Source organism: Anguilla rostrata, chromosome 7 (assembly GCF_018555375.3).
Source record: "Anguilla rostrata isolate EN2019 chromosome 7, ASM1855537v3, whole genome shotgun sequence".
Lineage (NCBI taxonomy): Eukaryota > Metazoa > Chordata > Actinopteri > Anguilliformes > Anguillidae > Anguilla > Anguilla rostrata.
In genome coordinates, this window is record NC_057939.1 from 40428354 (window position 1) to 40441844 (window position 13491).

Consider the following 13491-nt stretch of genomic DNA (forward strand, 5'->3'; position numbering starts at 1 on the left):
ACCATTCAAGAAAAAATTCAAGCTAAGATTTCTGCCATTTGACCCTACTTTCAAAGTTATGAACATTTCAGTTCCAAAAGAACAATTCCCAAAAGGTTTTTGTCTCTAAGGTTCCACTGTAGAAGGGGACATTGTGTATCATGCAACAAGATACCGCACACATTCATCAGATTAGTTTCAATGATGTATCGTTGACGATGTGTATGCTACCAAAAATAAAACCAGCAATGGGTTGGCAACTCCAAAGTCAGTAATACTTGCTTTACTTGCTTTGGATACTTGCTTTGGATAATTTCTACTCAACAAATTAACCATCCACATCCAACACAAATATAATTTGTGGAAGCTAACATGTGAAGGAGACTACTAGTAGTACTGTAGCTAGCTTGCTTGGCTAGCTGGCCTAGATGGTGCTTATAAGGTTCATATATTTCTGTGAAATCACACAAAATGAAATGGGCCAGTTGGTATTCTGCTGTACTGTGCCATTTCCCGTACTTCCATTTTTAATCTAGATGTGTGAGCCTGGAAATGGACATCACACTGAATACAGCTGAGCTGGCACAACAGTGCACGTTTTTGCAAGACTAGGGTTTACAGCCACCACTGCAGTTGCAGTTTGCATATCATAGCAAAAACATGAAATGGTCAGCTTTTTTGAAAGTAGAGAGACTAGAATACAAGAAAGAAACATACAATAAGATTGAACAACTGAAAATTGAATACCAAAAAATGGCTCAACAGACAATCAAATTAATAAATACCCATTGTCAAAACATTCAAGGACGTTTCTGAGAACATGCATTTTTTTTTCCAAACAAAACTATTGGTACACAAAGCCCTATACTGATACTCAGTGAGTAGTTACAGACCTCATATTAAGAACAAAATGTTTATCAATGCAATTATACATAGGTCTAAATACGCTGCTGATTTTAATCATAATACTGGTAGAACTAGGAACTTGCTCATGTGCTGTTTAATGGCACACTTATTAACTTCACATTTAACAGAAGGAAAAATGTGTTTTAAAACAGCCTGAAAAACATGTTGTGATTTGTTAGTTGAGCATAATGGTACGCTACAATAGCTGGAAGCTCTGCTTTGCTCTATTGTTGTCAATCCGTGTAATCAGCTGGCAGAACTGTTGGTACGCTACTATTAGTAACAAACTGCTGGTTTAGCCACACTTACATAAGAAATGGAGCCAGCCCCACTTCCTTCATCCCAGAGTGACATCATAGACATCCAATCAGCAATAACAATGCTTGTACCTATTTTTTTTCTGGTTTCTCTTTTGCAGTTGTGTTTTTGAAACATTGTGGTTTTGTCAATTTCCTTTATGAAATGTGTTTCGTGAGTTGTCAATTTGTTTTGTGAAATGTCATTGTGTTTTCTTTTTTCCTTTGTTTCATGAAATGCTGTTGTGTTTTCCGAGTAGTTCATTTGTTCTCAGATTTGCTGTGTTTTCTAATTTGTGAATTTGTTTTGTGTAATGCCATTGTGTTTTACATTTCTGTGCCACTACGTTAATCTAATTTGCAAATCTCAAGAGTATTGACTCGGAAATACAAGTTTTCAGAGTCAAGACATTTAATGAGGCATAAACGGTATTAAGTGGAAATAGTAAGATGAGCTGCAGAATAAAGTTTTATTTATTTATTTACTTATTTTAACTTCATCCTAGGGAATGTATGTGTGTTCTCAGAAAACCTGTGGAAGGGGATGATATATTAACTGTAAAAATTAAACTTTAACATGCAAACATGGATTGCTTTATGACATTTTTGGCTGGACCGCAACAGCAGGGCCAGCCCTATAAACACGTATTTCTGTGACTGAGTGAGTGATGACGTTACACCATTATTCGGCCGGAGAGGCCCAGCCATATATTAGGTTTTGACCTGGTCTTGTTTCATTTCAATTGCTTTTGCTTAGAATCATCTATCCATATTTTCTCAAGTGCTTCTGTTATGATTACAAGACCAATATATACCTAAATGTCCAAGTTATATGACTGCAAAGCTAAGGAACCTACTCGAATGGCTTACTGTAACATTGTCATGGAATTCCATGGAGCTGTTTGGGGATAAGATTGCCTGTTTTATTGAGATGGCAGCTATGCCAACTGGCATATGGCAGGACATGCCCCATAACTATACAGCACCAAGGGTTTGCCACTTTTCAGGCTTTCCTACAGAAAAAACCACAATGACCACAGACTCTCAACCCTTAAGCACATTAACCTCTATACCTTCCGATCCCACAGAGAATTCAGATACAGTAAGTAAAATAAAATAAAAAAATACAATAAACAACATTGGCTATCTTAGCTCACACAAATTAAATAAGCTCTATTTCAAACCAATGCTATCCAATGTTTGCTAAATTATTTCAGGTAACTTGGACCTATGTCTTTTCATCTTACCATCTGAAGAGAATGTGGTCATTAAAACTTTGTGTCACGCCAAAGTGTTACAATTTCCCTCAAGCTGATTTGTATTGTTTCATGACATCAAGTGACATCATGCGTTATGCCACAGTTAGCTGCATGTTTTTATGTCAGCCTTTATCATGTTTAGCCATTAGCCAGGCAATATTGTCAGTTATGTCACATTTGGCTTAACATTTTGCATAAGCAAGTGTTATGTCACCCTCTGAAGCAAAGCATTTTCTTATGTATGATTTATATGTGATCTGAATTGATATCATATGTACAACACAAAGTGTTTATTCATAAACGAATAAATACAAAATGAATCTGGAAGGGGCCAGTGCTGATATTCACAGATATCTGGACAACGGTGACCGATTACTGTCGATGTTAAGTTGCCTCCGTGAGAAAAATGGACAAATTAGACAAGGCTGCCATTCTGGCAGAAAAGGGAGACGCTGATGAGAGCTGGAACCGGCGCTCCCTTCCTGTCGAAGGCATGCCACACGTCAATATAATTTCATTTAATAACGCCAGGGGTCGACTCTATTGATCGCCCCAAATGCACCAATTCCCAAAAGCCACCAGGATCCTCAGACCTTCACAGAAATGATTACTCTTTTAAAAATGTAAAATAAGTATATATTTCAAAAAGCTCTGCAGCTCACAGCCGCGGGGCTCCTGCCTCAGAGAGATATTATTTCTTGTAAAAATTGATGTGGTCTCCAATATCATGTAGAGATGGTGCCTACAGTATTGCGTTACCCTGCAGTATTGATTGCGATAGGCTAGTTTTCAGAGGTAGACACAACATTAATAAAGCGACCAGAACAGCCCTCCGAGATAACGATCTGGCCACATAATGAAAAATCAGCTTCCAGTATATCGGAGGGCCATGTTCTATATTTTAAAATCATCACTGTTTATTTATTTATTTATTTATTTGGGAGGGGGTGGTGTTAAACACAAAAATATCAAAATCCATCTTCCTTTGATTGAAATTTTCATAATCGAAAAGCAAATTGCTGAAAAGTTATTCTACCATGTGTTTATATGCATAGCTTTCAAAGCAAGTGTGCATAATTTGGCACCAATTTGAATTTGTATGACTTTCAAAGTTATGGGTCTTCACGGTCATTTTGTTTGATCTAACTTTGGTTCATGTTTATACATGTTTCTCACTGTCTGCTGTGGTTCGCCTGGTGTAATGGCGTTAGGGTGTGCGCTGAGAGAGAGAGAATGAAATCTCCCTGCCAATATTTTTATTGTCTTTTAGTACCGGTAAATCCTCTGCATTATTTAATACCCAGCCTTTTTGGTGCCCGTTTCTTCCTACAACAAGCAAAATAAAATGTTTCTGTGTTACTCGATACAGCAGAAAGAGTCTCGATGAGATAAATATTGGCTAAAGTGCGATGCTGGTTTGCTTGCGCATTTTCAGCAACTAACATAAACCATGCAGGGACCTGCAGCATTGACAGCATTGAGTTGATTTTTGGTCTGTTTACCTCTGCCAAGAGGACTGTGCCAATGTTCCAGAAAGCCCCGTTCGAAGGTAATTGAATTATACAGATTGATCGTCGTCTGTGAGAGAATTGCAACCTTACCCTCTTATTGTATTATTTTTATTCATTATCTTGTTTTCAAGAGAGGCATTTCGGATGGTGATGTATTGAAATGACTCTGCCGGCTCGGGCAGTATTCTCGAGAATCACCTGAAAATGTAACTTCCCTTGCCTTCTCGTTTCAGTCAGTCCTGCCAAGAACTGAACGCAGCTTCTTTTAACAGCAGTTCTTAGGGGAAAATAAAAACCCACTGTGGCACATCCCCAATCCAAGCAAGGTAACGTTTCATATATTCATTTTATTTTTCCATTACAATAACCCCATACATATGTCTGAATACATTATGACAGTGATTCCAAGGCACAAGCATTTTTGCATTAAAATGATAGATAAATAAATACATACATTCCAAGGCAGCAAGGTAATTATTTTCCACATCTCCTCTTAATTGCACCTTGGAGAAAAAAAGAAAAAATAAAGAAAGAAAAAAAAAGAAAAAACTTACATCTCAGCTCATCAGAAGCTGCACTTCTGATGATTATGATAGAATGATTACGGAAATTAAATCAGTTTTTGTGCCTCCACCTTATCTGTGTGGAATGAATACACAGATGTTAGGTTGTGATATGCAATCTAAAAATAAGAATCACATGCATGCTTGTACAGATATTTACTACTGTAAGGGAAAACACTTTTTTTTTTCAGAACACCTGTGCTCAACTAAGACAATGTGCTAATGAATAAAATGGAATGGTATTTGCTTGTAGGAACATGAGCTTTTATAATGATTATACATGTTATGTTTTAACAGCATTGGCCTTCTTAAGTTAAGACAATCAGAAGAAACACATATCATTCCATGGAATAATAGCTTTAGCATGGATGTAAATCCTGCCAGCGCAATACGTTAAAGAGTGAATGATACTTCAAGGTAACATCTTTCAACAATAGCCTGTAGCTCTGTTATATGATCCCAAGATGTTGATGTTAGATAAGCAATAGATTATATGATCCCAAGTAATTAATGTTAGATAAGCAATGGAAACACGGTTTGTCAGCTAAACATCAATATTTAAATGCAGAGTTGTTTTCAGTAAAATGTAACTAAAATAATTCTGTCAGCAAAGTTTAGCTATATCAGACAATGATATGTGCCGCCAGCCAGCTTGCTACATTGGGTTGAAAAGCAAATTAAAACTGGAAAAGCCTGACACAGATGTTTACCAAGGAGTATTGCATAGCACACAAGCAATTTTGGTGTTCTTACAATAGATGAAGCCATATCAAGGAAAGGCAGCGGCACTGTTTATTCCATTCCTAAACTCTCTGCTACCTAGCAAACTACTTATGCCAGGTATGTTCAACAACAGCTAGGTAGCTAACGAGATACTCATGTTTTAGCTGATGGGAGGCAGCTTGGCTATTCATTTTCAGTATTAATGGTTACTAATGGTCGAAAGCAGATGGCAATCCTCTAGACCAGCAGCATTCTGAAAGAGTTTTAGAGGCCTCATAACATAGGGAGGCAGACCAGTGAAGAGATTGTTGCAGTATTGCAGGTGAGAGAGCATTAGGGCCTAGTCCAGGAGTTGAGTCGAGTACGTGGTGAAAAAGGAAAAGATTTTTCAGACAGTGCAGAGGAACAATCTACCCCCGCTCACCAATGCTATGTTGTCAGCAAAAGTCAGGTTCCTGTCGAACATCCCAAGTTCACAGCTGTCACTGCAGTGCGACTCATTTCCAAGCATGCACTACATTCGCTCCAAGCATGCACTACACAACCTGATTTCACTAATTATTTTGGCACTTTGGTTTAGAAAGCAGTGGCAGCTGCTGAGCTGAAAACTGAGAGGGGTTCCAAAACAGTTCATTCAAAGAACCAAACGTGTTTACATACAGACAGCACATTGAATCATGGGATTCATACAGCAATCATACATTTCCTAAAAACAGTGATGCTATTTCTTAAATTAGACAGATTGTCATGGTCCTTATTCCGTTTGCTATGTGGCGTCGTGGGTTGTGGTAATCGACGCCGTTTCGTGCTAATCAGCTACTCAGTATCCCTGTTGAGGAAACTGAGTGCTGTTTCAGGTAACTGAGTGTGGTAATATCCAGGACTGCCTGAGGGTGCTCCGTGATTGCTTTTGATTACAACTAATTGTTTGCACCTGATTGAGAGAGCTTATATACGCTCACGTGAGATCTGTTCTTCGCTCTAGTGTCTACTTACGTTACACAAAAGCCGGTAACAGTGAAAAGCTCTCTTAGAGAAAAGTGTGGTAAGGAAAAAGGTATATTTGTTTTGACTAGTAGCAAGACTTTGGTCCTACTAGTCACTTAGCTTTATTCCTTATTTCCTTAATGTGCCTTTTTGGCTTCCTCGTTACGAGGCACCTTTTCTTTTGCTTTTCTCCAGACTGCACTGCAATCTTTACTAAAATTCTACTCACTACTTATGCCTTTGTTTTGTTCTCCTGCTGAGACATTTACATTGTGTTGGGATATTCTCCCTTAGGAGTTGAGTCATTTCTTTCCGTTACCCCCTCAAGTCTCTTATTGAGACCTAGTGGTTTCCACTTTGGTGGTTAACTTAAAGAACCCCCCTTTTGAATTCACTGTAGTTGCGTGAGGTTGTTAACACTTCCCCACCCTCACACCGATCTGCTCGGTTCCCTCTTATTATACATTTCCAAAGAACCAGAAACAACAAGCTCTGATGGCTAACTCATTATCTAAATCCATTATTAATCATAATACTGCAGCCCCAATGATCTTAGTGGACCTAGCTGGCTAGCTACGTAACTAACTATGTGGAGCACAGCTGGGTAGTTTGCCAAGTAATACATGAGGATTAGGACAGATAAAGAAGAGATGAAAAAGCAAGAGAACGAATCACCATATTGCATTAACATTTTATTATGAAATAAGTTTTATATAAATGCACATTTGAAATTTAATATAGACGTTGGCTTACTTTTATTGATATACTGGCAAAACGAAAATAGCTGATTTTTGTTCTGGTCTGTATTGATTTAGATAAACTTGTTAAGTCACGTGATGTGAGGAATTTGTCATTCATAGGATAAGTATGAATTTTATGGTGCTGGAAATTCATTGAATAGATATGACTGGGCCATGAAACCAGGTTGGATAATTAAGGTCATCCATGCCTTGCAGCACTGAATAATGGGTTTTTGTAAAGGAAACGGTGGGCAAATTCACATTTTCCATCTGTGGGTTGGAACAAAATCATTTGTTATATCCAGTGCAACTCTGCATGCATCTCTGCAATTGCATAGCTCAAATGAAGATGCGCAAATCTCAGACATGCATAAGTCCTGTGTACCTGGAAGTGCAAAAATCACTTCAGTTCCTCAACTCAAGATCTGGCCCTTAGGCAAAGTGCATGCAGTGCAGCTGCAGCATTTAATATTACTGTACGGGAGAGTGCTCAGAGGGTATGGGGAAACGTTTTTGGCCCTGTGGTATGTAAGGCATTAGCTGAAAAAAGTACTTATTTCTGACACGGGCTTAAGCAGTAAAGACAATCATGTTCATGGAGCACCACATTTTGTTTTTCTTTTTGTTGTTACTGTATTTTCAAAAGTGTGTGTGTATGAGTGTATGTGTGTGTCCATGTGGGCGTGGGTGGGTGGGTTTGCCTCAGTAGATGTCGGCTGCATGAAAAAGAGTGGCAGGTGAAAGAGGCAGTGTGGGATGCTCTGCAGCAGCAAACCACTAAAAACAGCAAACCTGCGATTAGCTATGCGTTATGGCATCTAAAGTGTCCTGTGCATCAGTCACAGTACAGAGGAAGCAGAGAAAAGAGATGAAGTGATTGCAAAAGAGGTATGAAAGTGAAGTAGCAGACAGTTTTTTGTCTTCAGTTTACTCAAACTATTGAACTTCAAGCTAAAAATACCTGCCTCAGTCTTGGAGGTTGGGAAGTTCAATACCCTGAAACTTTTAAAGATGCACTGCTTTGTGTTACTTTTGTTTGTAGATTTCAAAAGTAGCCATATGATGCCTCACATGCTACAGCTTGGAGGGACCATTTTCTCATCAAGCACTATTTTGGATATCCACACTAAAATCACATACATTTGAGTACAAAGTATTGTACAAAAAGTATGTGTTATGTACATTTCTATTGTCAGTAGAAATTCACATTCAGTAATGATTGTTTCAAAATCCACAAAAAAGAAAAGGGAAATGAATGTAAAATGGTTTGTGAAATAATTTTTGTAACAAATTAGTGCATTTACGTTGTTGCTGTAATTGCATTTAATTACTTTCATCTCATAGATTCAGTCCAGTTTAATGGAAAAATTCCATTTTGGAGCACAGAAAGGCAGAATCATAAGCCATGACTGTCTCTTTGTGAGCAATCAGATTTTGTCATCATGTGAGCTTTTTAAATGCTGCATTTTGTCTTTGTTAATTTTCTCACATTAATGGAAAATTCTTACAAGTGCCCCTTGCCCCTGCCCCCTCCAATTTCCCTCTTCCTTTCTGTTGCTGCTAATATAATTTATGTTTTCATTCCAGAAAGCATTAAATATCTATGGCAGAACTACTGATTTATATAGTGTTATATAGCACTTTAATGAACTGGTCTCGTGGAACCTCTATCCACCCACTGAAATTAGATTGAGGAGAGAGCCGTTATCTAAATTCAAGCACAATAATTATTCATCAAATTTGTTTTCCCACCATGCGAGTAGAATGCAGATGAATTTTGTATGCTTGCAGTGTCCACCAGAAAAGCACCAGCCCTGCTGTATAAATTAGATTCACGTAGAAGAGAACACAGAGCCCTTAAAGATTCTACTTTCATTTCTGAACTTTGACTCAACTCAAATTGTAATTGCAAATCATTCAGAAATTGTAATCACCAAAATTAACTCACAAAAGCAGAAAAGAGTCACTTGCGTCTGCGTGTAAGTCCAAATTCTGGTTGAATTCAGGCCATAGTACGTTAAATTTAGCCTGAGAGTGCATACAGACATGATAGATCTCAAACTGTATACAATTTAAAGCAGTTGCAAAGATGAGACAACCCACTCCCTGGTGTCAACTTAATAATAAATATATGTTTTTCGCTTTTCCTTATGTATAACATTACTCTCACATCCACCATTTTGTGTACCTTCACTAGTGAGAACTGTTCCCTTTCGAATCTGTCCAAGGCAGTTGTAATACCAGACCATGTCATTGTGATCGGTGAGGATTCATTCCTTCCATACGCTATTGTTGCAGTGTCTGTCAGAGAGGGCTGGTGTCATTTCATGACATGAAGCTGTATGGATCTTGAAATTACTTAATGGGTTTTTTGAGTGAGGTTTCTAAGTCAGACACCACACAGCTTTTCTTCAAAGTACACAAGCACAATGATTCAGGCAGCTTTAGCTACTGAAATTAATGAGAACCTCCAAGACCTTCCCGCTTGACTTTTTCGTTCATACTCAACAGTAAAATAATGCTATTTTATCAGAATTTGTATACTTTTTAGACTGTCAGCAATTTAACAAAAGGGTATCTTGGTAGTGCTATTCTGTTCATTAATCTCCTTAATTAATGGGCCAATGTGTCAGTTTGTGTTTCTGGGGCAATATAATGCTCTAGTGAATGGAGATGGGGAGTTTGTATCTTCAATGTTAAAATCCTGAGTGGTTTGCTGCCATTATAAGAACCCATGGAAAGTGCTTAAATATAAATGCTGGAGGAAACAACTAGCTAAATAAATATCTCTGTATTCAACCAGTACAAGTAACCCAGGATCAATACAATCCTGTGTTTAGGAGAAGTCAAGAAAGAGCCTAACTAGGTTCAAATTCCTGGGTCATAAACAACTGACTTACCCTTGAGCAAAACAATAAGTTTGCATTATTTTATTGACACATCCAACTGTTCACACATATTATAAAACAACAATGTAGAAACTTACTAGATGCATTTTTCTAAGAATGCTGTTAATAATAATAATAATAATAATGAATAAAGTAATAATAATGATAAAATGTATGATGGATTATGATGGTATATCGAATAGCTTAGGTGATGCCGGCTTTTCAAATAACATGGTTGCCTCTGTATACTTTTCAGTAGAACCTGCTGCTGTGGCCTTCAATGCCTACATAATTATTGGGATTACACATGGTGTACATAGTACCTGTCTCTGAAATAAATATGTTTGGTCACATATATACAAACACGTGCACATTTACACACACACATTGGGGGCACAGTGTATTTAGGATGATTTTCCAAGGGCCCTGACTGACAGGGGCCTGCAAAAACTATTATAAAATATGAATAGGACATGGGGCCCAATGTGAGATATCTTCATGGAGCCTAAATTTGGTAATTTGTGGTTTGAGATACTTTTATTTTGTTTGGATTATTTACTAATGTCTGCATATCATTTTCACAGTGAACGCGGGGTTTTGGTGGAGATCTAAATATGCGATAGCGTGCACAGTACAGAAGTCCCCTTTATAACTTCATGACATGAGAGAATTGATCACAGAGATAAAAAATAAAGATAAAAATCTACTGTAGCAGTCAGCAAAATGGTTCTTTACAAATGCGATTAGGCCTACCTTCCTGTGGAAGGCTGGGCTTTCCTGGCTGACTTTAAGGATTGAAAAGCACAGAGGAATTCAAGGACAGCCACTGTTGCCCACTTATATTGCCATCCCATTCTTTGACCTGCTTTGAAATGGCCAATTCTGCACAGATCAAATAAATCTCTTTGAAAAGAAATACGTTCAAACATCACATTGTGCTGAATTTCTCTTTTAAATATCTATGCAAGACCATAAGGTCCAGGTATTTGAAAATAATATACGATGGGCTCCATAATGTTTGGGGCAAATATGGATTTTTTTCCCCCCTCGATTTGGCTCTGTACTCCACAGTTTTAGATTAATAATCAATCTGAGAATGTGCTTGTGTGATGTTTGGAATGCTGGGGATAAATACATTTAAAAGTCTACTTTTGTAAGTCTTTGACATCCTGATAAGTTGGGAATAGCAGGTACCAGTCTATGTAAAATTAATTGTTATGGCAGCTTTATCTGGGCTCAAGGGGATTTGGTGTTTACTTATTGAAATAAATCTGTATAAAACCCTCTGTGAATATAATTATCTGGACTGCTAAATACACACTCAAGGAATGTCATGCGTTTAATGTCAGGCAAGCAATGGTTGCAGTCAAATAGTGTTTAAGAATCCAAGGCAGTGGCACTGTCATTACCATGACTCGAAAAGTGATTTTCTGTCAAATGTGTATTTATTAAAACTAAAGCTGAACTTTTTATTGTGACAGTCCTGATCATTATGATAACACATGATCTTTGCTGGAGGACAAGGAGTGTGTGGAGCAAATTGTTTTGACATAAAGTCAAAACACTTGTCTATAGTCTGATCGAAATGCGATCTGTTTATTTCCCCTCAGTTGTGCATTCTCTCTAGCCTCACTGCTTATATTTCACAGACTACCCAGGGGTATAAGAGTTAACTTTCCTGAGGTCACTCCTTATAATTAAAACATGCCTGAGAAATGCTTGTGTCTTTGGCAATTGCATCCATTCAGAGTGGGGGAACAGTATATCAACCGTAATATCCACACCAGGCTTTCCATTTTCAACATAAGCGAAACTGACAAGACAGGGGAAAAATGAAGACATTGTGTGGTGCCGCTAAGCTTGTGGAATCCGAGAATCCTTCTTTTTTTGTGAAGCTTTATATGAATAGGAAATTCAAGTTAAAGTCCCTGCCTAATGCCAAGATAATGACATTATGGGATACAGGAGAGAAAGTACGTATTTGTACTTTTACTGTGCATGAAAGCAGCGGGCGTGGCTTCAGAAAGCATAATTCCCCTGCAATCTTGTCCTCCTGAATCTTGCTTGGGGGCCCTTTAAACAAATCAAATGCATTAAAACATATGTACACTAACACGCCAAAGGTATTATTATTAGAGTACTATCATATTTGAAGTGTATGCAATTTTGATGATTATTCCATAGCTTTTTCTTTAAAATCTTTTTTAACTTTGTGCCACATGCTGGGTGACACAACACCCCTTGGTGGGACAAAATGGCTAGGCTCAGGAAGATGCAGTAGTTCTGGTTTTCACCAACATTTGTATTAGAGTGAGAGAGAAAATTCTTTGAACGATGTCTTTCAATCAAAGAGACAAAAATCTTCACAATTAACCCTGATAGGATCCTGGAAAAATATTCAACTGAAAATAAGACCAAACAACGACTGTCAGCTGGCTGTCTCCCTCTATCTCGGCATGTGGATTCCGGTCTCAAACCTCTACTGTGGAAAGAAGGCCACTGATTTGTTAATGCAACCCAGGTGTGTGTGCCTACTTAGCCAATAGGCATGGCCCCAGATTCCCCCAGCTCCCTCTCCCGAATCGAGTCCGCTGCCAACAGAATGCAACTCGGGTGCGTTCAGCTTGGACAATACTGACCCGTCCCTCCAGCTAGTGTTCTCGGACCCCAGCCGTCAGCTGGAGAGCCAGATACCACCGGGAGACCCTAGAGTCGGTGACCTTCATTCTGCAGGGCTTTTGTGAAGCCGTTTTGATGACGCCGCACCGACTCTCCCAGGGGGATGAGCTGGGGGCTGATGGAGAGTCTCCCCGTCCTGTCCCCCCTCCCGGGACCATGAAGCCCCCAGGCCTTTATCCGAGGTGTCCGTCTGTAGGAGAAATGGCGATGAGAAATCATGTCTAATCAACAGAGGGCCCACCGCACAAGCACGCTTTCATTTTCTAAAACGGTGCCCGGCACTGCTCCTTCTACTGTAATGCAACCCAGGTGTGTGTGTGCCTACTTACTGAGCCCTGCAACACACTGACATGATGTACAAATGTGCTTGCGTTTTCTTCATAAAAAAATAAAAAACAGCTTGACAAGTTTTGTGTTTATTGCTTACTTCTCAACACTGTTTCTGAAGAGATAAATAGCCCTTTCATGTCACCGTGAGCCAAGGTAAGGACATGTATTGACTGAATCCAAGTTGCAGTATGCTTTGCATTTCTCTTTCGTCTTCTTTTCTTCTCTACACCTCCAAACAAATTCTAAGTATGATGGACTGAGGATAGAACATTATGAATGCAAACCATGAATGTCAAGTGGCCTTTAACTTGCTTCTTCTAAAGTTGCATGACAAGGATGAGCCTGGCCAACCTGATGGAAGTACTGTTTGGTAGTCATGTAATTCAAATTCAACATATTCCTGGATATTGGGTCCCTTATGTGTGGGAAATGAGTTACATTTTGTTCACTTTAGCTAAATGTCATTGTCTTCTTAAATCTGTTTCTTGCCAATATGTTTGAATGTTGAACTACAGGTTACGATGTGCAAAAATACTACTGACAATTGCAGAAACAGACAATTAAAATGCTGCTATTCCAAGACTGTTTCTATAACACATTTAAGGAGCATCATATGACAGGACATCTATG